The sequence below is a fragment of the Phyllobates terribilis genome, unplaced genomic scaffold (genome assembly GCF_046119375.1).
Source record: "Phyllobates terribilis strain yellow unplaced genomic scaffold, ASM4611937v1 Scaffold_505__1_contigs__length_1300667, whole genome shotgun sequence".
In the NCBI taxonomy this organism is placed as follows: Eukaryota; Metazoa; Chordata; class Amphibia; order Anura; family Dendrobatidae; genus Phyllobates; species Phyllobates terribilis.
This window is the reverse complement of record NW_027363265.1, coordinates 1165142-1189920: the sequence shown is the minus strand read 5'-3', so window position 1 is coordinate 1189920 and position 24779 is coordinate 1165142. Positions and strand designations below refer to the sequence as shown.

The following is a 24779-nucleotide window of genomic DNA, read 5'->3' as shown; positions in this document are numbered from 1 at the left end:
GAGTCCATCCCAAAATCCGACAAACAAGCAAAATGAACAAAAAACATTGAATTCAATTCTTTCTGATTTTAGAAACTGCATTAAAGAAGGGGTGCACCGGTCCTGGAGATACTGCAATACCAGGTCAATGCGTGGCGTGGACAGAGCAAGCTCTTTTTCCATCTCCCTGTTCTAAAAATCCATTTAATATATGGTCCCCAGATAGGGGACGTATCAGATATTAAACTGATAAGAACAGATACTACACTTGATCTTAGCCAAAAGGCCAAGAAGCGATAACCAGAATTGGTTTCAAACTACGGAGCCACCCAAGGATCCTGAAAAGTCCATTTGTGGAGATGAGCTCCTGGACTCCCGTTAAGAAGACATGTTGTCAACCTCTAGATCCCTTACATGCCTGCACTTTTCGGCTTGCTGCTGCTGCAATCCACGCGTTTTAGATCTGCATAACTCCACCTCTTTAAACACAGCACCTTCACCCCCTGCTGTTCCCACCCGCCTCAACACCGTTGGAAGGGAGGAGAACCAATTAAGGCGGGGGGTGGGGTGGAACGAGCAGCTGTCTACCCTTAGCAGGAGGGCTCCTGATTACATACCTCTCCTGCTGCTGCTGCTGCTGGCTGTCCAGCAGCAGACTGAAGGTGGCTGCTGCTGTGCACAGGTATATAAAGGCTCAGAGCCTATTATGACACGCGCAGCCAGCGTTCCATTGCCACATTCCATCTACTGCAGGCAGGATACCTGGCTGGCTGAATGTCGCTGAGAAGCTCACAGAGACCGCCATAAGCAACAGTTTAACAGAATGCCACAGACTAATCAACCAAACTTTTTGGGTTGGGTTCTCTTTTATAGTCTGCAGGCATTAAATGAAAGAAGTCAGTGTTCCAGCAGAAGGAGACAACGTTTCAGAAAAGGCATTGTAGCAAACCAAAAAAGAAATTTTAAGCGCAGCAGAGTAACCAGCGCACATACCTGTTAGCTCAGGTGAGTTTAAAAGGCTGCTGTTGATAACAAGGGCATTTGCTAAATAGATGGTGTGTGTGCAACAATATACTGAAAGGTCAATTATATTGTGCAGCTTATCTCACCACCTGTAGTTATTTAGGTGAAAGCTCCAAAATGCTTGCCTAATATGTCTGTTTATCCAAAAGGAAGTAAAAAGGGAGAGCTAGAAAGATAGCATTGCATCACATTACATGGCAATGCAATGCACAGTTGCTGAAGTTGAACCAAAATGAGCTTGTAATCTGGCTTCTGCAACTTTGAACATGAAAAATCCAATGAGGAGAAGAAAAGCAAAGCCAAAGAGTCCATCCCCAAATCCGACAAACAAGCAAAATGAACAAAAAACATTGAATTCAATTCTTTCTGATTTTAGAAACTGCATTAAAGAAGGGGTGCACCGGTCCTGGAGATACTGCAATACCAGGTCAATGCGTGGAGTGGACAGAGCAAGCTCTTTTTCCATCTCCCTGTTCTAAAAATCCATTTAATATATGGTCCCCAGATAGGGGACGTATCAGATATTAAACTGATAAGAACAGATACTACACTTGATCTTAGCCAAAAGGCCGAGAAGCGATAACCAGAATTGGTTTCAAACTACGGAGCCACCCAAGGATCCTGAAAAGTCCATTTGTGGAGATGAGCTCCTGGACTCCCGTTAAGAGGACATGTTGTCAACCTCTAGATCCCTTACATGCCTGCACTTTTCGGCTTGCTGCTGCTGCAATCCACGCGTTTTAGATCTGCATAACTCCACCTCTTTAAACACAGCACCTTCACCCCCTGCTGTTCCCACCCGCCTCAACACCGTTGGAAGGGAGGAGAACCAATTAAGGCGGGGGGTGGGGTGGAACGAGCAGCTGTCTACCCTTAGCAGGAGGGCTCCTGATTACATACCTCTCCTGCTGCTGCTGCTGCTGGCTGTCCAGCAGCAGACTGAAGGTGGCTGCTGCTGTGCACAGGTATATAAAGGCTCAGAGCCTATTATGACACGCGCAGCCAGCGTTCCATTGCCACATTCCATCTACTGCAGGCAGGATACCTGGCTGGCTGAATGTCGCTGAGAAGCTCACAGAGACCGCCATAAGCAACAGTTTAACAGAATGCCACAGACTAATCAACCAAACTTTTTGGGTTGGGTTCTCTTTTATAGTCTGCAGGCATTAAATGAAAGAAGTCAGTGTTCCAGCAGAAGGAGACAACGTTTCAGAAAAGGCATTGTAGCAAACCAAAAAAGAAATTTTAAGCGCAGCAGAGTAACCAGCGCACATACCTGTTAGCTCAGGTGAGTTTAAAAGGCTGCTGTTGATAACAAGGGCATTTGCTAAATAGATGGTGTGTGTGCAACAATATACTGAAAGGTCAATTATATTGTGCAGCTTATCTCACCACCTGTAGTTATTTAGGTGAAAGCTCCAAAATGCTTGCCTAATATGTCTGTTTATCCAAAAGGAAGTAAAAAGGGAGAGCTAGAAAGATAGCATTGCATCACATTACATGGCAATGCAATGCACAGTTGCTGAAGTTGAACCAAAATGAGCTTGTAATCTGGCTTCTGCAACTTTGAACATGAAAAATCCAATGAGGAGAAGAAAAGCAAAGCCAAAGAGTCCATCCCAAAATCCGACAAACAAGCAAAATGAACAAAAAACATTGAATTCAATTCTTTCTGATTTTAGAAACTGCATTAAAGAAGGGGTGCACCGGTCCTGGAGATACTGCAATACCAGGTCAATGCGTGGCGTGGACAGAGCAAGCTCTTTTTCCATCTCCCTGTTCTAAAAATCCATTTAATATATGGTCCCCAGATAGGGGACGTATCAGATATTAAACTGATAAGAACAGATACTACACTTGATCTTAGCCAAAAGGCCAAGAAGCGATAACCAGAATTGGTTTCAAACTACGGAGCCACCCAAGGATCCTGAAAAGTCCATTTGTGGAGATGAGCTCCTGGACTCCCGTTAAGAAGACATGTTGTCAACCTCTAGATCCCTTACATGCCTGCACTTTTCGGCTTGCTGCTGCTGCAATCCACGCGTTTTAGATCTGCATAACTCCACCTCTTTAAACACAGCACCTTCACCCCCTGCTGTTCCCACCCGCCTCAACACCGTTGGAAGGGAGGAGAACCAATTAAGGCGGGGGGTGGGGTGGAACGAGCAGCTGTCTACCCTTAGCAGGAGGGCTCCTGATTACATACCTCTCCTGCTGCTGCTGCTGCTGGCTGTCCAGCAGCAGACTGAAGGTGGCTGCTGCTGTGCACAGGTATATAAAGGCTCAGAGCCTATTATGACACGCGCAGCCAGCGTTCCATTGCCACATTCCATCTACTGCAGGCAGGATACCTGGCTGGCTGAATGTCGCTGAGAAGCTCACAGAGACCGCCATAAGCAACAGTTTAACAGAATGCCACAGACTAATCAACCAAACTTTTTGGGTTGGGTTCTCTTTTATAGTCTGCAGGCATTAAATGAAAGAAGTCAGTGTTCCAGCAGAAGGAGACAACGTTTCAGAAAAGGCATTGTAGCAAACCAAAAAAGAAATTTTAAGCGCAGCAGAGTAACCAGCGCACATACCTGTTAGCTCAGGTGAGTTTAAAAGGCTGCTGTTGATAACAAGGGCATTTGCTAAATAGATGGTGTGTGTGCAACAATATACTGAAAGGTCAATTATATTGTGCAGCTTATCTCACCACCTGTAGTTATTTAGGTGAAAGCTCCAAAATGCTTGCCTAATATGTCTGTTTATCCAAAAGGAAGTAAAAAGGGAGAGCTAGAAAGATAGCATTGCATCACATTACATGGCAATGCAATGCACAGTTGCTGAAGTTGAACCAAAATGAGCTTGTAATCTGGCTTCTGCAACTTTGAACATGAAAAATCCAATGAGGAGAAGAAAAGCAAAGCCAAAGAGTCCATCCCCAAATCCGACAAACAAGCAAAATGAACAAAAAACATTGAATTCAATTCTTTCTGATTTTAGAAACTGCATTAAAGAAGGGGTGCACCGGTCCTGGAGATACTGCAATACCAGGTCAATGCGTGGAGTGGACAGAGCAAGCTCTTTTTCCATCTCCCTGTTCTAAAAATCCATTTAATATATGGTCCCCAGATAGGGGACGTATCAGATATTAAACTGATAAGAACAGATACTACACTTGATCTTAGCCAAAAGGCCGAGAAGCGATAACCAGAATTGGTTTCAAACTACGGAGCCACCCAAGGATCCTGAAAAGTCCATTTGTGGAGATGAGCTCCTGGACTCCCGTTAAGAGGACATGTTGTCAACCTCTAGATCCCTTACATGCCTGCACTTTTCGGCTTGCTGCTGCTGCAATCCACGCGTTTTAGATCTGCATAACTCCACCTCTTTAAACACAGCACCTTCACCCCCTGCTGTTCCCACCCGCCTCAACACCGTTGGAAGGGAGGAGAACCAATTAAGGCGGGGGGTGGGGTGGAACGAGCAGCTGTCTACCCTTAGCAGGAGGGCTCCTGATTACATACCTCTCCTGCTGCTGCTGCTGCTGGCTGTCCAGCAGCAGACTGAAGGTGGCTGCTGCTGTGCACAGGTATATAAAGGCTCAGAGCCTATTATGACACGCGCAGCCAGCGTTCCATTGCCACATTCCATCTACTGCAGGCAGGATACCTGGCTGGCTGAATGTCGCTGAGAAGCTCACAGAGACCGCCATAAGCAACAGTTTAACAGAATGCCACAGACTAATCAACCAAACTTTTTGGGTTGGGTTCTCTTTTATAGTCTGCAGGCATTAAATGAAAGAAGTCAGTGTTCCAGCAGAAGGAGACAACGTTTCAGAAAAGGCATTGTAGCAAACCAAAAAAGAAATTTTAAGCGCAGCAGAGTAACCAGCGCACATACCTGTTAGCTCAGGTGAGTTTAAAAGGCTGCTGTTGATAACAAGGGCATTTGCTAAATAGATGGTGTGTGTGCAACAATATACTGAAAGGTCAATTATATTGTGCAGCTTATCTCACCACCTGTAGTTATTTAGGTGAAAGCTCCAAAATGCTTGCCTAATATGTCTGTTTATCCAAAAGGAAGTAAAAAGGGAGAGCTAGAAAGATAGCATTGCATCACATTACATGGCAATGCAATGCACAGTTGCTGAAGTTGAACCAAAATGAGCTTGTAATCTGGCTTCTGCAACTTTGAACATGAAAAATCCAATGAGGAGAAGAAAAGCAAAGCCAAAGAGTCCATCCCCAAATCCGACAAACAAGCAAAATGAACAAAAAACATTGAATTCAATTCTTTCTGATTTTAGAAACTGCATTAAAGAAGGGGTGCACCGGTCCTGGAGATACTGCAATACCAGGTCAATGCGTGGAGTGGACAGAGCAAGCTCTTTTTCCATCTCCCTGTTCTAAAAATCCATTTAATATATGGTCCCCAGATAGGGGATGTATCAGATATTAAACTGATAAGAACAGATACTACACTTGATCTTAGCCAAAAGGCCGAGAAGCGATAACCAGAATTGGTTTCAAACTACGGAGCCACCCAAGGATTCTGAAAAGTCCATTTGTGGAGATGAGCTCCTGGACTCCCGTTAAGAAGACATGTTGTCAACCTCTAGATCCCTTACATGCCTGCACTTTTCGGCTTGCTGCTGCTGCAATCCACGCGTTTTAGATCTGCATAACTCCACCTCTTTAAACACAGCACCTTCACCCCCTGCTGTTCCCACCCGCCTCAACACCGTTGGAAGGGAGGAGAACCAATTAAGGCGGGTGGTGGGGTGGAACGAGCAGCTGTCTACCCTTAGCAGGAGGGCTCCTGATTACATACCTCTCCTGCTGCTGCTGCTGCTGGCTGTCCAGCAGCAGACTGAAGGTGGCTGCTGCTGTGCACAGGTATATAAAGGCTCAGAGCCTATTATGACACGCGCAGCCAGCGTTCCATTGCCACATTCCATCTACTGCAGGCAGGATACCTGGCTGGCTGAATGTCGCTGAGAAGCTCACAGAGACCGCCATAAGCAACAGTTTAACAGAATGCCACAGACTAATCAACCAAACTTTTTGGGTTGGGTTCTCTTTTATAGTCTGCAGGCATTAAATGAAAGAAGTCAGTGTTCCAGCAGAAGGAGACAACGTTTCAGAAAAGGCATTGTAGCAAACCAAAAAAGAAATTTTAAGCGCAGCAGAGTAACCAGCGCACATACCTGTTAGCTCAGGTGAGTTTAAAAGGCTGCTGTTGATAACAAGGGCATTTGCTAAATAGATGGTGTGTGTGCAACAATATACTGAAAGGTCAATTATATTGTGCAGCTTATCTCACCACCTGTAGTTATTTAGGTGAAAGCTCCAAAATGCTTGCCTAATATGTCTGTTTATCCAAAAGGAAGTAAAAAGGGAGAGCTAGAAAGATAGCATTGCATCACATTACATGGCAATGCAATGCACAGTTGCTGAAGTTGAACCAAAATGAGCTTGTAATCTGGCTTCTGCAACTTTGAACATGAAAAATCCAATGAGGAGAAGAAAAGCAAAGCCAAAGAGTCCATCCCCAAATCCGACAAACAAGCAAAATGAACAAAAAACATTGAATTCAATTCTTTCTGATTTTAGAAACTGCATTAAAGAAGGGGTGCACCGGTCCTGGAGATACTGCAATACCAGGTCAATGCGTGGAGTGGACAGAGCAAGCTCTTTTTCCATCTCCCTGTTCTAAAAATCCATTTAATATATGGTCCCCAGATAGGGGACGTATCAGATATTAAACTGATAAGAACAGATACTACACTTGATCTTAGCCAAAAGGCCGAGAAGCGATAACCAGAATTGGTTTCAAACTACGGAGCCACCCAAGGATCCTGAAAAGTCCATTTGTGGAGATGAGCTCCTGGACTCCCGTTAAGAAGACATGTTGTCAACCTCTAGATCCCTTACATGCCTGCACTTTTCGGCTTGCTGCTGCTGCAATCCACGCGTTTTAGATCTGCATAACTCCACCTCTTTAAACACAGCACCTTCACCCCCTGCTGTTCCCACCCGCCTCAACACCGTTGGAAGGGAGGAGAACCAATTAAGGCGGGGGGTGGGGTGGAACGAGCAGCTGTCTACCCTTAGCAGGAGGGCTCCTGATTACATACCTCTCCTGCTGCTGCTGCTGCTGGCTGTCCAGCAGCAGACTGAAGGTGGCTGCTGCTGTGCACAGGTATATAAAGGCTCAGAGCCTATTATGACACGCGCAGCCAGCGTTCCATTGCCACATTCCATCTACTGCAGGCAGGATACCTGGCTGGCTGAATGTCGCTGAGAAGCTCACAGAGACCGCCATAAGCAACAGTTTAACAGAATGCCACAGACTAATCAACCAAACTTTTTGGGTTGGGTTCTCTTTTATAGTCTGCAGGCATTAAATGAAAGAAGTCAGTGTTCCAGCAGAAGGAGACAACGTTTCAGAAAAGGCATTGTAGCAAACCAAAAAAGAAATTTTAAGCGCAGCAGAGTAACCAGCGCACATACCTGTTAGCTCAGGTGAGTTTAAAAGGCTGCTGTTGATAACAAGGGCATTTGCTAAATAGATGGTGTGTGTGCAACAATATACTGAAAGGTCAATTATATTGTGCAGCTTATCTCACCACCTGTAGTTATTTAGGTGAAAGCTCCAAAATGCTTGCCTAATATGTCTGTTTATCCAAAAGGAAGTAAAAAGGGAGAGCTAGAAAGATAGCATTGCATCACATTACATGGCAATGCAATGCACAGTTGCTGAAGTTGAACCAAAATGAGCTTGTAATCTGGCTTCTGCAACTTTGAACATGAAAAATCCAATGAGGAGAAGAAAAGCAAAGCCAAAGAGACCATCCCCAAATCCGACAAACAAGCAAAATGAACAAAAAACATTGAATTCAATTCTTTCTGATTTTAGAAACTGCATTAAAGAAGGGGTGCACCGGTCCTGGAGATACTGCAATACCAGGTCAATGCGTGGAGTGGACAGAGCAAGCTCTTTTTCCATCTCCCTGTTCTAAAAATCCATTTAATATATGGTCCCCAGATAGGGGACGTATCAGATATTAAACTGATAAGAACAGATACTACACTTGATCTTAGCCAAAAGGCCGAGAAGCGATAACCAGAATTGGTTTCAAACTACGGAGCCACCCAAGGATCCTGAAAAGTCCATTTGTGGAGATGAGCTCCTGGACTCCCGTTAAGAAGACATGTTGTCAACCTCTAGATCCCTTACATGCCTGCACTTTTCGGCTTGCTGCTGCTGCAATCCACGCGTTTTAGATCTGCATAACTCCACCTCTTTAAACACAGCACCTTCACCCCCTGCTGTTCCCACCCGCCTCAACACCGTTGGAAGGGAGGAGAACCAATTAAGGCGGGGGGTGGGGTGGAACGAGCAGCTGTCTACCCTTAGCAGGAGGGCTCCTGATTACATACCTCTCCTGCTGCTGCTGCTGCTGGCTGTCAAGCAGCAGACTGAAGGTGGCTGCTGCTGTGCACAGGTATATAAAGGCTCAGAGCCTATTATGACACGCGCAGCCAGCGTTCCATTGCCACATTCCATCTACTGCAGGCAGGATACCTGGCTGGCTGAATGTCGCTGAGAAGCTCACAGAGACCGCCATAAGCAACAGTTTAACAGAATGCCACAGACTAATCAACCAAACTTTTTGGGTTGGGTTCTCTTTTATAGTCTGCAGGCATTAAATGAAAGAAGTCAGTGTTCCAGCAGAAGGAGACAACGTTTCAGAAAAGGCATTGTAGCAAACCAAAAAAGAAATTTTAAGCGCAGCAGAGTAACCAGCGCACATACCTGTTAGCTCAGGTGAGTTTAAAAGGCTGCTGTTGATAACAAGGGCATTTGCTAAATAGATGGTGTGTGTGCAACAATATACTGAAAGGTCAATTATATTGTGCAGCTTATCTCACCACCTGTAGTTATTTAGGTGAAAGCTCCAAAATGCTTGCCTAATATGTCTGTTTATCCAAAAGGAAGTAAAAAGGGAGAGCTAGAAAGATAGCATTGCATCACATTACATGGCAATGCAATGCACAGTTGCTGAAGTTGAACCAAAATGAGCTTGTAATCTGGCTTCTGCAACTTTGAACATGAAAAATCCAATGAGGAGAAGAAAAGCAAAGCCAAAGAGTCCATCCCCAAATCCGACAAACAAGCAAAATGAACAAAAAACATTGAATTCAATTCTTTCTGATTTTAGAAACTGCATTAAAGAAGGGGTGCACCGGTCCTGGAGATACTGCAATACCAGGTCAATGCGTGGAGTGGACAGAGCAAGCTCTTTTTCCATCTCCCTGTTCTAAAAATCCATTTAATATATGGTCCCCAGATAGGGGACGTATCAGATATTAAACTGATAAGAACAGATACTACACTTGATCTTAGCCAAAAGGCCGAAAAGCGATAACCAGAATTGGTTTCAAACTACGGAGCCACCCAAGGATCCTGAAAAGTCCATTTGTGGAGATGAGCTCCTGGACTCCCGTTAAGAAGACATGTTGTCAACCAATAGATCGCTTACATGCCTGCACTTTTCGGCTTGCTGCTGCTGCAATCCACGCGTTTTAGATCTGCATAACTCCACCTCTTTAAACACAGCACCTTCATCCCCTGCTGTTCCCACCCGCCTCAACACCGTTGGAAGGGAGGAGAACCAATTAAGGCGGGGGGTGGGGTGGAACGAGCAGCTGTCTACCCTTAGCAGGAGGGCTCCTGATTACATACCTCTCCTGCTGCTGCTGCTGCTGGCTGTCCAGCAGCAGACTGAAGGTGGCTGCTGCTGTGCACAGGTATATAAAGGCTCAGAGCCTATTATGACACGCGCAGCCAGCGTTCCATTACCACATTCCATCTACTGCAGGCAGGATACCTGGCTGGCTGAATGTCGCTGAGAAGCTCACAGAGACCGCCATAAGCAACAGTTTAACAGAATGCCACAGACTAATCAACCAAACTTTTTGGGTTGGGTTCTCTTTTATAGTCTGCAGGCATTAAATGAAAGAAGTCAGTGTTCCAGCAGAAGGAGACAACGTTTCAGAAAAGGCATTGTAGCAAACCAAAAAAGAAATTTTAAGCGCAGCAGAGTAACCAGCGCACATACCTGTTAGCTCAGGTGAGTTTAAAAGGCTGCTGTTGATAACAAGGGCATTTGCTAAATAGATGGTGTGTGTGCAACAATATACTGAAAGGTCAATTATATTGTGCAGCTTATCTCACCACCTGTAGTTATTTAGGTGAAAGCTCCAAAATGCTTGCCTAATATGTCTGTTTATCCAAAAGGAAGTAAAAAGGGAGAGCTAGAAAGATAGCATTGCATCACATTACATGGCAATGCAATGCACAGTTGCTGAAGTTGAACCAAAATGAGCTTGTAATCTGGCTTCTGCAACTTTGAACATGAAAAATCCAATGAGGAGAAGAAAAGCAAAGCCAAAGAGTCCATCCCCAAATCCGACAAACAAGCAAAATGAACAAAAAACATTGAATTCAATTCTTTCTGATTTTAGAAACTGCATTAAAGAAGGGGTGCACCGGTCCTGGAGATACTGCAATACCAGGTCAATGCGTGGAGTGGACAGAGCAAGCTCTTTTTCCATCTCCCTGTTCTAAAAATCCATTTAATATATGGTCCCCAGATAGGGGACGTATCAGATATTAAACTGATAAGAACAGATACTACACTTGATCTTAGCCAAAAGGCCGAGAAGCGATAACCAGAATTGGTTTCAAACTACGGAGCCACCCAAGGATCCTGAAAAGTCCATTTGTGGAGATGAGCTCCTGGACTCCCGTTAAGAAGACATGTTGTCAACCTCTAGATCCCTTACATGCCTGCACTTTTCGGCTTTGCTGCTGCTGCAATCCACGCGTTTTAGATCTGCATAACTCCACCTCTTTAAACACAGCACCTTCACCCCCTGCTGTTCCCACCCGCCTCAACACCGTTGGAAGGGAGGAGAACCAATTAAGGCGGGGGGTGGGGTGGAACGAGCAGCTGTCTACCCTTAGCAGGAGGGCTCCTGATTACATACCTCTCCTGCTGCTGCTGCTGCTGGCTGTCCAGCAGCAGACTGAAGGTGGCTGCTGCTGTGCACAGGTATATAAAGGCTCAGAGCCTATTATGACACGCGCAGCCAGCGTTCCATTGCCACATTCCATCTACTGCAGGCAGGATACCTGGCTGGCTGAATGTCGCTGAGAAGCTCACAGAGACCGCCATAAGCAACAGTTTAACAGAATGCCACAGACTAATCAACCAAACTTTTTGGGTTGGGTTCTCTTTTATAGTCTGCAGGCATTAAATGAAAGAAGTCAGTGTTCCAGCAGAAGGAGACAACGTTTCAGAAAAGGCATTGTAGCAAACCAAAAAAGAAATTTTAAGCGCAGCAGAGTAACCAGCGCACATACCTGTTAGCTCAGGTGAGTTTAAAAGGCTGCTGTTGATAACAAGGGCATTTGCTAAATAGATGGTGTGTGTGCAACAATATACTGAAAGGTCAATTATATTGTGCAGCTTATCTCACCACCTGTAGTTATTTAGGTGAAAGCTCCAAAATGCTTGCCTAATATGTCTGTTTATCCAAAAGGAAGTAAAAAGGGAGAGCTAGAAAGATAGCATTGCATCACATTACATGGCAATGCAATGCACAGTTGCGGAGGTTGAACCAAAATGAGCTTGTAATCTGGCTTCTGCAACTTTGAACATGAAAAATCCAATGAGGAGAAGAAAAGCAAAGCCAAAGAGTCCATCCCCAAATCCGACAAACAAGCAAAATGAACAAAAAACATTGAATTCAATTCTTTCTGATTTTAGAAACTGCATTAAAGAAGGGGTGCACCGGTCCTGGAGATACTGCAATACCAGGTCAATGCGTGGAGTGGACAGAGCAAGCTCTTTTTCCATCTCCCTGTTCTAAAAATCCATTTAATATATGGTCCCCAGATAGGGGACGTATCAGATATTAAACTGATAAGAACAGATACTACACTTGATCTTAGCCAAAAGGCCGAGAAGCGATAACCAGAATTGGTTTCAAACTACGGAGCCACCCAAGGATCCTGAAAAGTCCATTTGTGGAGATGAGCTCCTGGACTCCCGTTAAGAAGACATGTTGTCAACCTCTAGATCCCTTACATGCCTGCACTTTTCGGCTTGCTGCTGCTGCAATCCACGCGTTTTAGATCTGCATAACTCCACCTCTTTAAACACAGCACCTTCACCCCCTGCTGTTCCCACCCGCCTCAACACCGTTGGAAGGGAGGAGAACCAATTAAGGCGGGGGGTGGGGTGGAACGAGCAGCTGTCTACCCTTAGCAGGAGGGCTCCTGATTACATACCTCTCCTGCTGCTGCTGCTGCTGGCTGTCCAGCAGCAGACTGAAGGTGGCTGCTGCTGTGCACAGGTATATAAAGGCTCAGAGCCTATTATGACACGCGCAGCCAGCGTTCCATTGCCACATTCCATCTACTGCAGGCAGGATACCTGGCTGGCTGAATGTCGCTGAGAAGCTCACAGAGACCGCCATAAGCAACAGTTTAACAGAATGCCACAGACTAATCAACCAAACTTTATGGGTTGGGTTCTCTTTTATAGTCTGCAGGCATTAAATGAAAGAAGTCAGTGTTCCAGCAGAAGGAGACAACGTTTCAGAAAAGGCATTGTAGCAAACCAAAAAAGAAATTTTAAGCGCAGCAGAGTAACCAGCGCACATACCTGTTAGCTCAGGTGAGTTTAAAAGGCTGCTGTTGATAACAAGGGCATTTGCTAAATAGATGGTGTGTGTGCAACAATATACTGAAAGGTCAATTATATTGTGCAGCTTATCTCACCACCTGTAGTTATTTAGGTGAAAGCTCCAAAATGCTTGCCTAATATGTCTGTTTATCCAAAAGGAAGTAAAAAGGGAGAGCTAGAAAGATAGCATTGCATCACATTACATGGCAATGCAATGCACAGTTGCTGAAGTTGAACCAAAATGAGCTTGTAATCTGGCTTCTGCAACTTTGAACATGAGAAATCCAATGAGGAGAAGAAAAGCAAAGCCAAAGAGTCAATCCCCAAATCCGACAAACAAGCAAAATGAACAAAAAACATTGAATTCAATTCTTTCTGATTTTAGAAACTGCATTAAAGAAGGGGTGCACCGGTCCTGGAGATACTGCAATACCAGGTCAATGCGTGGAGTGGACAGAGCAAGCTCTTTTTCCATCTCCCTGTTCTAAAAATCCATTTAATATATGGTCCCCAGATAGGGGACGTATCAGATATTAAACTGATAAGAACAGATACTACACTTGATCTTAGCCAAAAGGCCGAGAAGCGATAACCAGAATTGGTTTCAAACTACGGAGCCACCCAAGGATCCTGAAAAGTCCATTTGTGGAGATGAGCTCCTGGACTCCCGTTAAGAAGACATGTTGTCAACCTCTAGATCCCTTACATGCCTGCACTTTTCGGCTTGCTGCTGCTGCAATCCACGCGTTTTAGATCTGCATAACTCCACCTCTTTAAACACAGCACCTTCACCCCCTGCTGTTCCCACCCGCCTCAACACCGTTGGAAGGGAGGAGAACCAATTAAGGCGGGGGGTGGGGTGGAACGAGCAGCTGTCTACCCTTAGCAGGAGGGCTCCTGATTACATACCTCTCCTGCTGCTGCTGCTGCTGGCTGTCCAGCAGCAGACTGAAGGTGGCTGCTGCTGTGCAGAGGTATATAAAGGCTCAGAGCCTATTATGACACGCGCAGCCAGCGTTCCATTGCCACATTCCATCTACTGCAGGCAGGATACCTGGCTGGCTGAATGTCGCTGAGAAGCTCACAGAGACCGCCATAAGCAACAGTTTAACAGAATGCCACAGACTAATCAACCAAACTTTTTGGGTTGGGTTCTCTTTTATAGTCTGCAGGCATTAAATGAAAGAAGTCAGTGTTCCAGCAGAAGGAGACAACGTTTCAGAAAAGGCATTGTAGCAAACCAAAAAAGAAATTTTAAGCGCAGCAGAGTAACCAGCGCACATACCTGTTAGCTCAGGTGAGTTTAAAAGGCTGCTGTTGATAACAAGGGCATTTGCTAAATAGATGGTGTGTGTGCAACAATATACTGAAAGGTCAATTATATTGTGCAGCTTATCTCACCACCTGTAGTTATTTAGGTGAAAGCTCCAAAATGCTTGCCTAATATGTCTGTTTATCCAAAAGGAAGTAAAAAGGGAGAGCTAGAAAGATAGCATTGCATCAAATTACATGGCAATGCAATGCACAGTTGCTGAAGTTGAACCAAAATGAGCTTGTAATCTGGCTTCTGCAACTTTGAACATGAAAAATCCAATGAGGAGAAGAAAAGCAAAGCCAAAGAGTCCATCCCCAAATCCGACAAACAAGCAAAATGAACAAAAAACATTGAATTCAATTCTTTCTGATTTTAGAAACTGCATTAAAGAAGGGGTGCACCGGTCCTGGAGATACTGCAATACCAGGTCAATGCGTGGAGTGGACAGAGCAAGCTCTTTTTCCATCTCCCTGTTCTAAAAATCCATTTAATATATGGTCCCCAGATAGGGGACGTATCAGATATTAAACTGATAAGAACAGATACTACACTTGATCTTAGCCAAAAGGCCGAGAAGCGATAACCAGAATTGGTTTCAAACTACGGAGCCACCCAAGGATCCTGAAAAGTCCATTTGTGGAGATGAGCTCCTGGACTCCCGTTAAGAAGACATGTTGTCAACCTCTAGATCCCTTACATGCCTGCACTTTTCGGCTTGCTGCTGCTGCAATCCACGCGTTTTAGATCTGCATAACTCCACCTCTTTAAACACAGCACCTTCACCCCCTGCTGTTCCCACCCGCCTCAACACCGTTGGAAGGGAGGAGAACCAATTAAGGCGGGGGGTGGGGTGGAACGAGCAGCTGTCTACCCTTAGCAGGAGGGCTCCTGATTACATACCTCTCCTGCTGCTGCTGCTGCTGGCTGTCCAGCAGCAGACTGAAGGTGGCTGCTGCTGTGCACAGGTATATAAAGGCTCAGAGCCTATTATGACACGCGCAGCCAGCGTTCCATTGCCACATTCCATCTACTGCAGGCAGGATACCTGGCTGGCTGAATGTCGCTGAGAAGCTCACAGAGACCGCCATAAGCAACAGTTTAACAGAATGCCACAGACTAATCAACCAAACTTTTTGGGTTGGGTTCTCTTTTATAGTCTGCAGGCATTAAATGAAAGAAGTCAGTGTTCCAGCAGAAGGAGACAACGTTTCAGAAAAGGCATTGTAGCAAACCAAAAAAGAAATTTTAAGCGCAGCAGAGAAACCAGCGCACATACCTGTTAGCTCAGGTAAGTTTAAAAGGCTGCTGTTGATAACAAGGGCATTTGCTAAATAGATGGTGTGTGTGCAACAATATACTGAAAGGTCAATTATATTGTGCAGCTTATCTCACCACCTGTAGTTATTTAGGTGAAAGCTCCAAAATGCTTGCCTAATATGTCTGTTTATCCAAAAGGAAGTAAAAAGGGAGAGCTAGAAAGATAGCATTGCATCACATTACATGGCAATGCAATGCACAGTTGCTGAAGTTGAACCAAAATGAGCTTGTAATCTGGCTTCTGCAACTTTGAACATGAGAAATCCAATGAGGAGAAGAAAAGCAAAGCCAAAGAGTCCATCCCCAAATCCGACAAACAAGCAAAATGAACAAAAAACATTGAATTCAATTCTTTCTGATTTTAGAAACTGCATTAAAGAAGGGGTGCACCGGTCCTGGAGATACTGCAATACCAGGTCAATGCGTGGAGTGGACAGAGCAAGCTCTTTTTCCATCTCCCTGTTCTAAAAATCCATTTAATATATGGTCCCCAGATAGGGGACGTATCAGATATTAAACTGATAAGAACAGATACTACACTTGATCTTAGCCAAAAGGCCGAGAAGCGATAACCAGAATTGGTTTCAAACTACGGAGCCACCCAAGGATCCTGAAAAGTCCATTTGTGGAGATGAGCTCCTGGACTCCCGTTAAGAAGACATGTTGTCAACCTCTAGATCCCTTACATGCCTGCACTTTTCGGCTTGCTGCTGCTGCAATCCACGCGTTTTAGATCTGCATAACTCCACCTCTTTAAACACAGCACCTTCACCCCCTGCTGTTCCCACCCGCCTCAACACCGTTGGAAGGGAGGAGAACCAATTAAGGCGGGGGGTGGGGTGGAACGAGCAGCTGTCTACCCTTAGCAGGAGGGCTCCTGATTACATACCTCTCCTGCTGCTGCTGCTGGCTGTCCAGCAGCAGACTGAAGGTGGCTGCTGCTGTGCACAGGTATATAAAGGCTCAGAGCCTATTATGACACGCGCAGCCAGCGTTCCATTGCCACATTCCATCTACTGCAGGCAGGATACCTGGCTGGCTGAATGTCGCTGAGAAGCTCACAGAGACCGCCATAAGCAACAGTTTAACAGAATGCCACAGACTAATCAACCAAACTTTTTGGGTTGGGTTCTCTTTTATAGTCTGCAGGCATTAAATGAAAGAAGTCAGTGTTCCAGCAGAAGGAGACAACGTTTCAGAAAAGGCATTGTAGCAAACCAAAAAAGAAATTTTAAGCGCAGCAGAGTAACCAGCGCACATACCTGTTAGCTCAGGTGAGTTTAAAAGGCTGCTGTTGATAACAAGGGCATTTGCTAAATAGATGGTGTGTGTGCAACAATATACTGAAAGGTCAATTATATTGTGCAGCTTATCTCACCACCTGTAGTTATTTAGGTGAAAGCTCCAAAATGCTTGCCTAATATGTCTGTTTATCCAAAAGGAAGTAAAAAGGGAGAGCTAGAAAGATAGCATTGCATCAAGTTACATGGCAATGCAATGCACAGTTGCTGAAGTTGAACCAAAATGAGCTTGTAATCTGGCTTCTGCAACTTTGAACATGAAAAATCCAATGAGGAGAAGAAAAGCAAAGCCAAAGAGTCCATCCCCAAATCCGACAAACAAGCAAAATGAACAAAAAACATTGAATTCAATTCTTTCTGATTTTAGAAACTGCATTAAAGAAGGGGTGCACCGGTCCTGGAGATACTGCAATACCAGGTCAATGCGTGGAGTGGACAGAGCAAGCTCTTTTTCCATCTCCCTGTTCTAAAAATCCATTTAATATATGGTCCCCAGATAGGGGACGTATCAGATATTAAACTGATAAGAACAGATACTACACTTGATCTTAGCCAAAAGGCCGAGAAGCGATAACCAGAATTGGTTTCAAACTACGGAGCCACCCAAGGATCCTGAAAAGTCCATTTGTGGAGATGAGCTCCTGGACTCCCGTTAAGAAGACATGTTGTCAACCTCTAGATCCCTTACATGCCTGCACTTTTCGGCTTGCTGCTGCTGCAATCCACGCGTTTTAGATCTGCATAACTCCACCTCTTTAAACACAGCACCTTCACCCCCTGCTGTTCCCACCCGCCTCAACACCGTTGGAAGGGAGGAGAACCAATTAAGGCGGGGGGTGGGGTGGAACGAGCAGCTGTCTACCCTTAGCAGGAGGGCTCCTGATTACATACCTCTCCTGCTGCTGCTGCTGCTGGCTGTCCAGCAGCAGACTGAAGGTGGCTGCTGCTGTGCACAGGTATATAAAGGCTCAGAGCCTATTATGACACGCGCAGCCAGCGTTCCATTGCCACATTCCATCTACTGCAGGCAGGATAACTGGCTGGCTGAATGTCGCTGAGAAGCTCACAGAGACCGCCATAAGCAACAGTTTAACAGAATGCCACAGACTAATCAACCAAACTTTTTGGGTTGGGTTCTCTTTTATAGTCTGCAGGCATTAAATGAAAGAAGTCAGTGTTCCAGCAGAAGGAGACAACGTTTCAGAAAAGGCATTGTAGCAAACCAAAAAAGAAATTTTAAGCGCAGCAGAGTAACCAGCGCACATACCTGTTAGCTCAGGTGAGTTTAAAAGGCTGCTGTTGATAACAAGGGCATTTGCTAAATAGATGGTGTGTGTGCAACAATATACTGAAAGGTCAATTATATTGTGCAGCTTATCTCACCACCTGTAGTTATTTAGGTGAAAGCTCCAAAATGCTTGCCTAATATGTCTGTTTATCCAAAAGGAAGTAAAAAGGGAGAGCTAGAAAGATAGCATTGCATCACATTACATGGCAATGCAATGCACAGTTGCGGAGGTTGAACCAAAATGAGCTTGTAATCTGGCTTCTGCAACTTTGAACATGAAAAATCCAATGAGGAGAAGAAAAGCAAAGCCAAAGAGTCCATCCCCAAATCCGACAAACAAGCAAAATGAACAAAAAACATTGAATTCAATTCTTTCTGATTTTAGAAACTGCATTAAAGAAGGGGTGCACCGGTCCTGGAGATACTGCAATACCAGGTCAATGCGTGGAGTGGACAGAGCAAGCTCTTTTTCCATCTCCCTGTTCTAAAAATCCATTTAATATATGGTCCCCAGATAGGGGACGTATCAGATATTAAACTGATAAGAACAGATACTACACTTGATCTTAGCCAAAAGGCCGAGAAGCGATAACCAGAATTGGTTTCAAACTACGGAGCCACCCAAGGATCCTGAAAAGTCCATTTGTGGAGATGAGCTCCTGGACTCCCGTTAAGAAGACATGTTGTCAACCTCTAGATCCCTTACATGCCTGCACTTTTCGGCTTGCTGCTGCTGCAATCCACGCGTTTTAGATCTGCATAACTCCACCTCTTTAAACACAGCACCTTCACCCCCTGCTGTTCCCACCCGCCTCAACACCGTTGGAAGGGAGGAGAACCAATTAAGGCGGGGGGTGGGGTGGAACGAGCAGCTGTCTACCCTTAGCAGGAGGGCTCCTGATTACATACCTCTCCTGCTGCTGCTGCTGCTGGCTGTCCAGCAGCAGACTGAAGGTGGCTGCTGCTGTGCACAGGTATATAAAGGCTCAGAGCCTATTATGACACGCGCAGCCAGCGTTCCATTGCCACATTCCATCTACTGCAGGCAGGATACCTGGCTGGCTGAATGTCGCTGAGAAGCTCACAGAGACCGCCATAAGCAACAGTTTAACAGAATGCCACAGACTAATCAACCAAACTTTTTGGGTTGGGTTCTCTTTTATAGTCTGCAGGCATTAAATGAAAGAAGTCAGTGTTCCAGCAGAAGGAGACAACGTTTCAGAAAAGGCATTGTAGCAAACCAAAAAAGAAATTTTAAGCGCAGCAGAGTAACCAGCGCACATACCTGTTAGCTCAGGTGAGTTTAAAAGGCTGCTGTTGATAACAAGGGCATTTGCTAAATAGATGGTGTGTGTGCAACAATATACTGAAAGGTCAATTATATTGTGCAGCTTATCTCACCACCTGTAGTTATTTAGGTGAAAGCTCCAAAATGCTTGCCTAATATGTCTGTTTATCCAAAAGGAAGTAAAAAGGGAGAGCTAGAAAGATAGCATTGCATCACATTACATGGCAATGCAATGCACAGTTGCTGAAGTTGAACCAAAATGAGCTTGTAATCTGGCTTCTGCAACTTTGAACATGAAAAATCCAATGAGGAGAAGAAAAGCAAAGCCAAAGAGTCCATCCCCAAATCCGACAAACAAGCAAAATGAACAAAAAACATTGAATTCAATTCTTTCTGATTTTAGAAACTGCATTAAAGAAGGGGTGCACCGGTCCTGGAGATACTGCAATACCAGGTCAATGCGTGGAGTGGACAGAGCAAGCTCTTTTTCCATCTCCCTGTTCTAAAAATCCATTTAATATATGGTCCCCAGATAGGGGACGTATCAGATATTAAACTGATAAGAACAGATACTACACTTGATCTTAGCCAAAAGGCCGAGAAGCGATAACCAGAATTAGTTTCAAACTACGGAGCCACCCAAGGATCCTGAAAAGTCCATTTGTGGAGATGAGCTCCTGGACTCCCGTTAAGAAGACATGTTGTCAACCTCTAGATCCCTTACATGCCTGCACTTTTCGGCTTGCTGCTGCTGCAATCCACGCGTTTTAGATCTGCATAACTCCACCTCTTTAAACACAGCACCTTCACCCCCTGCTGTTCCCACCCGCCTCAACACCGTTGGAAGGGAGGAGAACCAATTAAGGCGGGGGGTGGGGTGGAACGAGCAGCTGTCTACCCTTAGCAGGAGGGCTCCTGATTACATACCTCTCCTGCTGCTGCTGGCTGTCCAGCAGCAGACTGAAGGTGGCTGCTGCTGTGCACAGGTATATAAAGGCTCAGAGCCTATTATGACACGCGCAGCCAGCGTTCCATTGCCACATTCCATCTACTGCAGGCAGGATACCTGGCTGGCTGAATGTCGCTGAGAAGCTCACAGAGACCGCCATAAGCAACAGTTTAACAGAATGCCACAGACTAATCAACCAAACTTTTTGGGTTGGGTTCTCTTTTATAGTCTGCAGGCATTAAATGAAAGAAGTCAGTGTTCCAGCAGAAGGAGACAACGTTTCAGAAAAGGCATTGTAGCAAACCAAAAAAGAAATTTTAAGCGCAGCAGAGTAACCAGCGCACATACCTGTTAGCTCAGGTGAGTTTAAAAGGCTGCTGTTGATAACAAGGGCATTTGCTAAATAGATGGTGTGTGTGCAACAATATACTGAAAGGTCAATTATATTGTGCAGCTTATCTCACCACCTGTAGTTATTTAGGTGAAAGCTCCAAAATGCTTGCCTAATATGTCTGTTTATCCAAAAGGAAGTAAAAAGGGAGAGCTAGAAAGATAGCATTGCATCACATTACATGGCAATGCAATGCACAGTTGCTGAAGTTGAACCAAAATGAGCTTGTAATCTGGCTTCTGCAACTTTGAACATGAAAAATCCAATGAGGAGAAGAAAAGCAAAGCCAAAGAGTCCATCCCCAAATCCGACAAACAAGCAAAATGAACAAAAAACATTGAATTCAATTCTTTCTGATTTTTGAAACTGCATTAAAGAAGGGGTGCACCGGTCCTGGAGATACTGCAATACCAGGTCAATGCGTGGAGTGGACAGAGCAAGCTCTTTTTCCATCTCCCTGTTCTAAAAATCCATTTAATATATGGTCCCCAGATAGGGGACGTATCAGATATTAAACTGATAAGAACAGATACTACACTTGATCTTAGCCAAAAGGCCGAGAAGCGATAACCAGAATTGGTTTCAAACTACGGAGCCACCCAAGGATCCTGAAAAGTCCATTTGTGGAGATGAGCTCCTGGACTCCCGTTAAGAAGACATGTTGTCAACCTCTAGATCCCTTACATGCCTGCACTTTTCGGCTTGCTGCTGCTGCAATCCACGCGTTTTAGATCTGCATAACTCCACCTCTTTAAACACAGCACCTTCACCCCCTGCTGTTCCCACCCGCCTCAACACCGTTGGAAGGGAGGAGAACCAATTAAGGCGGGGGGTGGGGTGGAACGAGCAGCTGTCTACCCTTAGCAGGAGGGCTCCTGATTACATACCTCTCCTGCTGCTGCTGGCTGTCCAGCAGCAGACTGAAGGTGGCTGCTGCTGTGCACAGGTATATAAAGGCTCAGAGCCTATTATGACACGCGCAGCCAGCGTTCCATTGCCACATTCCATCTACTGCAGGCAGGATACCTGGCTGGCTGAATGTCGCTGAGAAGCTCACAGAGACCGCCATAAGCAACAGTTTAACAGAATGCCACAGACTAATCAACCAAACTTTTTGGGTTGGGTTCTCTTTTATAGTCTGCAGGCATTAAATGAAAGAAGTCAGTGTTCCAGCAGAAGGAGACAACGTTTCAGAAAAGGCATTGTAGCAAACCAAAAAAGAAATTTTAAGCGCAGCAGAGTAACCAGCGCACATACCTGTTAGCTCAGGTGAGTTTAAAAGGCTGCTGTTGATAACAAGGGCATTTGCTAAATAGATGGTGTGTGTGCAACAATATACTGAAAGGTCAATTATATTGTGCAGCTTATCTCACCACCTGTAGTTATTTAGGTGAAAGCTCCAAAATGCTTGCCTAATATGTCTGTTTATCCAAAAGGAAGTAAAAAGGGAGAGCTAGAAAGATAGCATTGCATCACATTACATGGCAATGCAATGCACAGTTGCTGAAGTTGAACCAAAATGAGCTTGTAATCTGGCTTCTGCAACTTTGAACATGAAAAATCCAATGAGGAGAAGAAAAGCAAAGCCAAAGAGTCCATCCCCAAATCCGACAAACAAGCAAAATGAACAAAAAACATTGAATTCAATTCTTTCTGATTTTAGAAACTGCATTAAAGAAGGGGTGCACCGGTCCTGGAGATACTGCAATACCAGGTCAATGCGTGGAGTGGACAGAGCAAGCTCTTTTTCCATCTCCCTGTTCTAAAAATCCATTTAATATATGGTCCCCAGATAGGGGACGTATCAGATATTAAACTGATAAGAACAGATACTACACTTGATCTTAGCCAAAAGGCCGAGAAGCGATAACCAGAATTGGTTTCAAACTACGGAGCCACCCAAGGATCCTGAAAAGTCCATTTGTGGAGATGAGCTCCTGGACTCCCGTTAAGAAGACATGTTGTCAACCTCTAGATCCCTTACATGCCTGCACTTTTCGGCTTGCTGCTGCTGCAATCCACGCGTTTTAGATCTGCATAACTCCACCTCTTTAAACACAGCACCTTCACCCCCTGCTGTTCCCACCCGCCTCAACACCGTTGGAAGGGAGGAGAACCAATTAAGGCGGGGGGTGGGGTGGAACGAGCAGCTGTCTACCCTTAGCAGGAGGGCTCCTGATTACATACCTCTCCTGCTGCTGCTGCTGCTGGCTGTCCAGCAGCAGACTGAAGGTGGCTGCTGCTGTGCACAGGTATATAAAGGCTCAGAGCCTATTATGACACGCGCAGCCAGCGTTCCATTGCCACATTCCATCTACTGCAGGCAGGATACCTGGCTGGCTGAATGTCGCTGAGAAGCTCACAGAGACCGCCATAAGCAACAGTTTAACAGAATGCCACAGACTAATCAACCAAACTTTTTGGGTTGGGTTCTCTTTTATAGTCTGCAGGCATTAAATGAAAGAAGTCAGTGTTCCAGCAGAAGGAGACAACGTTTCAGAAAAGGCATTGTAGCAAACCAAAAAAGAAATTTTAAGCGCAGCAGAGTAACCAGCGCACATACCTGTTAGCTCAGGTGAGTTTAAAAGGCTGCTGTTGATAACAAGGGCATTTGCTAAATAGATGGTGTGTGTGCAACAATATACTGAAAGGTCAATTATATTGTGCAGCTTATCTCACCACCTGTAGTTATTTAGGTGAAAGCTCCAAAATGCTTGAATAATATGTCTGTTTATCCAAAAGGAAGTAAAAAGGGAGAGCTAGAAAGATAGCATTGCATCACATTACATGGCAATGCAATGCACAGTTGCTGAAGTTGAACCAAAATGAGCTTGTAATCTGCCTTCTGCAACTTTGAACATGAAAAATCCAATGAGGAGAAGAAAAGCAAAGCCAAAGAGTCCATCCCCAAATCCGACAAACAAGCAAAATGAACAAAAAACATTGAATTCAATTCTTTCTGATTTTAGAAACTGCATTAAAGAAGGGGTGCACCGGTCCTGGAGATACTGCAATACCAGGTCAATGCGTGGAGTGGACAGAGCAAGCTCTTTTTCCATCTCCCTGTTCTAAAAATCCATTTAATATATGGTCCCCAGATAGGGGACGTATCAGATATTAAACTGATAAGAACAGATACTACACTTGATCTTAGCCAAAAGGCCGAGAAGCGATAACCAGAATTGGTTTCAAACTACGGAGCCACCCAAGGATCCTGAAAAGTCCATTTGTGGAGATGAGCTCCTGGACTCCCGTTAAGAAGACATGTTGTCAACCTCTAGATCCCTTACATGCCTGCACTTTTCGGCTTGCTGCTGCTGCAATCCACGCGTTTTAGATCTGCATAACTCCACCTCTTTAAACACAGCACCTTCACCCCCTGCTGTTCCCACCCGCCTCAACACCGTTGGAAGGGAGGAGAACCAATTAAGGCGGGGGGTGGGGTGGAACGAGCAGCTGTCTACCCTTAGCAGGAGGGCTCCTGATTACATACCTCTCCTGCTGCTGCTGCTGCTGGCTGTCCAGCAGCAGACTGAAGGTGGCTGCTGCTGTGCACAGGTATATAAAGGCTCAGAGCCTATTATGACACGCGCAGCCAGCGTTCCATTGCCACATTCCATCTACTGCAGGCAGGATACCTGGCTGGCTGAATGTCGCTGAGAAGCTCACAGAGACCGCCATAAGCATCAGTTTAACAGAATGCCACAGACTAATCAACCAAACTTTTTGGGTTGGGTTCTCTTTTATAGTCTGCAGGCATTAAATGAAAGAAGTCAGTGTTCCAGCAGAAGGAGACAACGTTTCAGAAAAGGCATTGTAGCAAACCAAAAAAGAAATTTTAAGCGCAGCAGAGTAACCAGCGCACATACCTGTTAGCTCAGGTGAGTTTAAAAGGCTGCTGTTGATAACAAGGGCATTTGCTAAATAGATGGTGTGTGTGCAACAATATACTGAAAGGTCAATTATATTGTGCAGCTTATCTCACCACCTGTAGTTATTTAGGTGAAAGCTCCAAAATGCTTGCCTAATATGTCTGTTTATCCAAAAGGAAGTAAAAAGGGAGAGCTAGAAAGATAGCATTGCATCACATTACATGGCAATGCAATGCACAGTTGCTGAAGTTGAACCAAAATGAGCTTGTAATCTGGCTTCTGCAACTTTGAACATGAAAAATCCAATGAG

At 45.0% G+C, this 24779-nt stretch overlaps 19 non-coding genes across 19 annotated transcripts; all 19 read right to left on the bottom strand.

The window, feature by feature from the left end:
• Positions 1-86: 86 nt before the first annotated feature.
• LOC141231327 (U2 spliceosomal RNA) lies at positions 87-277 on the bottom strand. The gene has a single exon (XR_012297739.1). It is a non-coding gene; the product is annotated as a U2 spliceosomal RNA (small nuclear RNA).
• Positions 278-1392: 1115 nt separating this feature from the next.
• Positions 1393-1583, bottom strand: LOC141231237 (U2 spliceosomal RNA). Its single transcript, XR_012297645.1, has one exon. It is a non-coding gene; the product is annotated as a U2 spliceosomal RNA (small nuclear RNA).
• Positions 1584-2698: 1115 nt separating this feature from the next.
• LOC141231326 (U2 spliceosomal RNA) lies at positions 2699-2889 on the bottom strand. Its single transcript, XR_012297738.1, has one exon. It is a non-coding gene; the product is annotated as a U2 spliceosomal RNA (small nuclear RNA).
• Positions 2890-4004: 1115 nt separating this feature from the next.
• On the bottom strand, positions 4005-4195 carry LOC141231235 (U2 spliceosomal RNA). Its single transcript, XR_012297644.1, has one exon. It is a non-coding gene; the product is annotated as a U2 spliceosomal RNA (small nuclear RNA).
• A 1115-nt stretch (positions 4196-5310) lies between these two features.
• On the bottom strand, positions 5311-5501 carry LOC141231316 (U2 spliceosomal RNA). Its single transcript, XR_012297728.1, has one exon. It is a non-coding gene; the product is annotated as a U2 spliceosomal RNA (small nuclear RNA).
• Positions 5502-6616: 1115 nt separating this feature from the next.
• On the bottom strand, positions 6617-6807 carry LOC141231234 (U2 spliceosomal RNA). The gene has a single exon (XR_012297642.1). It is a non-coding gene; the product is annotated as a U2 spliceosomal RNA (small nuclear RNA).
• Positions 6808-7922: 1115 nt separating this feature from the next.
• On the bottom strand, positions 7923-8113 carry LOC141231233 (U2 spliceosomal RNA). The gene has a single exon (XR_012297641.1). It is a non-coding gene; the product is annotated as a U2 spliceosomal RNA (small nuclear RNA).
• A 1115-nt stretch (positions 8114-9228) lies between these two features.
• LOC141231343 (U2 spliceosomal RNA) lies at positions 9229-9419 on the bottom strand. The gene has a single exon (XR_012297755.1). It is a non-coding gene; the product is annotated as a U2 spliceosomal RNA (small nuclear RNA).
• A 1115-nt stretch (positions 9420-10534) lies between these two features.
• On the bottom strand, positions 10535-10725 carry LOC141231232 (U2 spliceosomal RNA). The gene has a single exon (XR_012297640.1). It is a non-coding gene; the product is annotated as a U2 spliceosomal RNA (small nuclear RNA).
• Positions 10726-11841: 1116 nt separating this feature from the next.
• LOC141231231 (U2 spliceosomal RNA) lies at positions 11842-12032 on the bottom strand. Its single transcript, XR_012297639.1, has one exon. It is a non-coding gene; the product is annotated as a U2 spliceosomal RNA (small nuclear RNA).
• Positions 12033-13147: 1115 nt separating this feature from the next.
• Positions 13148-13338, bottom strand: LOC141231230 (U2 spliceosomal RNA). The gene has a single exon (XR_012297638.1). It is a non-coding gene; the product is annotated as a U2 spliceosomal RNA (small nuclear RNA).
• A 1115-nt stretch (positions 13339-14453) lies between these two features.
• LOC141231229 (U2 spliceosomal RNA) lies at positions 14454-14644 on the bottom strand. The gene has a single exon (XR_012297637.1). It is a non-coding gene; the product is annotated as a U2 spliceosomal RNA (small nuclear RNA).
• Positions 14645-15759: 1115 nt separating this feature from the next.
• LOC141231228 (U2 spliceosomal RNA) lies at positions 15760-15950 on the bottom strand. Its single transcript, XR_012297636.1, has one exon. It is a non-coding gene; the product is annotated as a U2 spliceosomal RNA (small nuclear RNA).
• A 1112-nt stretch (positions 15951-17062) lies between these two features.
• LOC141231227 (U2 spliceosomal RNA) lies at positions 17063-17253 on the bottom strand. The gene has a single exon (XR_012297635.1). It is a non-coding gene; the product is annotated as a U2 spliceosomal RNA (small nuclear RNA).
• Positions 17254-18368: 1115 nt separating this feature from the next.
• Positions 18369-18559, bottom strand: LOC141231225 (U2 spliceosomal RNA). Its single transcript, XR_012297633.1, has one exon. It is a non-coding gene; the product is annotated as a U2 spliceosomal RNA (small nuclear RNA).
• Positions 18560-19674: 1115 nt separating this feature from the next.
• On the bottom strand, positions 19675-19865 carry LOC141231224 (U2 spliceosomal RNA). Its single transcript, XR_012297632.1, has one exon. It is a non-coding gene; the product is annotated as a U2 spliceosomal RNA (small nuclear RNA).
• A 1109-nt stretch (positions 19866-20974) lies between these two features.
• LOC141231223 (U2 spliceosomal RNA) lies at positions 20975-21165 on the bottom strand. The gene has a single exon (XR_012297631.1). It is a non-coding gene; the product is annotated as a U2 spliceosomal RNA (small nuclear RNA).
• A 1109-nt stretch (positions 21166-22274) lies between these two features.
• LOC141231222 (U2 spliceosomal RNA) lies at positions 22275-22465 on the bottom strand. The gene has a single exon (XR_012297630.1). It is a non-coding gene; the product is annotated as a U2 spliceosomal RNA (small nuclear RNA).
• Positions 22466-23580: 1115 nt separating this feature from the next.
• On the bottom strand, positions 23581-23771 carry LOC141231221 (U2 spliceosomal RNA). The gene has a single exon (XR_012297629.1). It is a non-coding gene; the product is annotated as a U2 spliceosomal RNA (small nuclear RNA).
• Positions 23772-24779: the final 1008 nt, after the last annotated feature.